At 39.3% G+C, this 2578-nt stretch overlaps 1 protein-coding gene across 1 annotated transcript in view; it reads left to right on the forward strand.

The window, feature by feature from the left end:
* RAB23 (RAB23, member RAS oncogene family) overlaps positions 1 to 2578 on the forward strand; it is a 31913-nt gene that overhangs the window by 22664 nt on the left and 6671 nt on the right. The window lies entirely within an intron of this gene.

Raw genomic sequence — 2578 nt, forward strand, 5'->3', positions numbered from 1 at the left:
CTTGTTTTGGCTGAAGATATTGAGCTTTTCTATCATCTCTTGCCAAAGATGTAGTCAATCTCATTCTTGTATACTCCATCTGGTGAAGTCCATATGTATAGCCACCATTTGTGTTGTTGAAAAAAGGTATTGCAATGAATAAGTCATTGGTCCTGCAAAATTCTATCATGCGATCTCCAACGTCATTTCTGTCACCAAGGCCATATTTTCCAACTACTGGTGATTCTTCTTTGTTTCCAACTTTTGCATTCCAGTCACCAGTGATAATTAACACATCCTGATTGCATGTTTGGTCAATTTCGGCTGCAGAAGTTGGTAAAATCTTTAATTTCCTCATCTTTGGCTTTGGTGGTTGGTGCATAAATTTGAATAATAGTAGTATTAACTGCTCTTCCTTGTAAGTGTATGGATATTATCCTATCACAGCATTGTATTTCAGGACAGATCTTGAAACATCCTTTGTGATGATGAATGCCACACCGTTCCTCTTCAAAGTATCATTCCCAGCATAGTAGATCATATGGTTGTCTGATTCAGAATGGCCAAAACTAGTCCATTTTAGCTCACTAATGCCTAGGATTTCAATCTTGATGCATTCCATTTCATTTTTGACAACTTCCAATTTTCCTAGATTCATACTTTGTATGTTCCATGTTCCAATTATTAATAGATGTTTGCAGCTATTTCTTCTCAATTTGAGTCATGCCATGTCAGCAAATGGAGGTCTCAAAAGCTTGACTGTATCCATATTAGTAAGGTTGGTCCTACTCTGATGATTCAGCTCTTTCCTAGTCATATTTTGAGAGCCTTCTGACCTAAGGGGCTTGGCCTCCTGCACTATATCGGACAGTGTTTCTGGTCAGTTCATAAAGTTGCATAGTAATGTATCATACAGTATTTCTCTGCTATTCATAGGTTTTCCCTGGCCAGTTCTTTGAGAAGTGAATGGCTTCTTCCTTCTTCCTAGTCTTTCTCAGTCTGTAAGCTACATTGAAACCTATGCATGATGTGCAACCTGCTAGCATTTGAAACAACAGTGGCACAGCCTCAAGCCTCACAGCAAGATGCAAGCCACTACAGTATGACAAACTGACAGACAAGTTTGTCACCCTTAGCTGTTTGAAACCTTTCTGCCCTCCCCTTATCTGGATCCCTGCCACTGCTCACTCTGTCATCCCCCAGCTTTTCTTTCCCCTGCTTTCCTGCCTCTTGGAGGTGAGGCCTGGGTCCCTCCCCTTACCTGGATCCCTGTGTCTGGGCACATCTGCTGCAAAAGACCTCTTTGAAGTGCTGAAGAGCAAAGGTGTTTCTTTGAAGATGAAGATGCAAGCCATGGTATTTTCAATCACCTTATATGCCTGTGAAAGCTGGACAGTGAGTAAGGAAGACCAAAGAAGAGTTGAAGCTTTTGAGTTGTGGTGTTGGTGAAGAATACTGAAAGTACTATGGATTGCCAGAAGAACTAACAAATCAGTCCTGGAAGAAGTGCAGCCGGAAAGTTCCTTGGAAGTGAGAATGGCCAGACTTTGTCTCAGCTACTTTGGTCATGTTGTCAGAAGAGACCATTCACTGGAGAAGGTTATCATGCTTGGTAAAGTTGAGGGTCAATGAAAATGGGGAAGGCCCTGAACGGGATGGATTGACACAGTGGCTGCAATGATGGGCGCAGGTATAGCATGGATTGCGAGATGGCACAGGACCAGGCAGTGTTTCATTCTTTTGTCCATAGGGTCTCTATGAGTAGGAGATGACTCAACAGCACCTAACAACAAGGTGGTTATGATGCTACCGGTCTTCAGATCACATTCAGAGAAAAATGTAGAGCATATCTTCTAAGTTCTTTCAGTGGTTTTAGAACAGAATTACTCTCTACACATTATGTTTCTTGGAGAGTATTTTCTGAAGTTTTAGGACAGAATTATTCTCTACACCTTATGTTTCTTGGAGAGTATTTTCTGAAGTTTTAGGACAGAATTATTCTCTACACCTTATGTTTCTTGGAGAGTATTTTCTGAAATTATGTTCAAGAACTTTTTTTGAATGATCTTATTAATTAGGACTAAATATTTGCTATTGATGATCTTATAATTGAGACCAAAAATTTATTTGGATCTCTGTATTCCTCATGTTTGAATAAGTGGGGTGGTTTGTTAAGTAGTGATTCATTTATGGGTGATTTACTGTAATCTTAAAATGATGAAGTAATTTTTTTCAATGGTGTTATCGTAGGGTAGATGGTATTAAAGGAAGATTGAACAGTGGGAAAACAAAAGTAATTTTATACAATCGATAGAAAGAAAACACTAGGTGCTTTTAGATATTAGGAGTATAAGATATGCCCAATTGAGTGCAACAGAAAAAATTGAAACGTCATATACATAATTTAGCACTGAAGCTCTTATCCTTTTAGAGTTTTAGCACCTGGTCTAGGAAGGGTGGTGCGCCTGCTCCGGGAAGAGGATGTGTGGTCACCTCTTTCCCAACTCTTCTTTTTCCTAGTTTGCTAGAGAGGTTTCTTTCTTCTGGTTTGGAATTTGATAGTTAAAATATTGTAAATTGATGTGGTATTGTTATTAAG

Source organism: Orycteropus afer, unplaced genomic scaffold (assembly GCF_000298275.1).
Source record: "Orycteropus afer afer isolate SDZICR_OR568_19922 unplaced genomic scaffold, OryAfe1.0 scaffold00140, whole genome shotgun sequence".
In the NCBI taxonomy this organism is placed as follows: Eukaryota; Metazoa; Chordata; class Mammalia; order Tubulidentata; family Orycteropodidae; genus Orycteropus; species Orycteropus afer.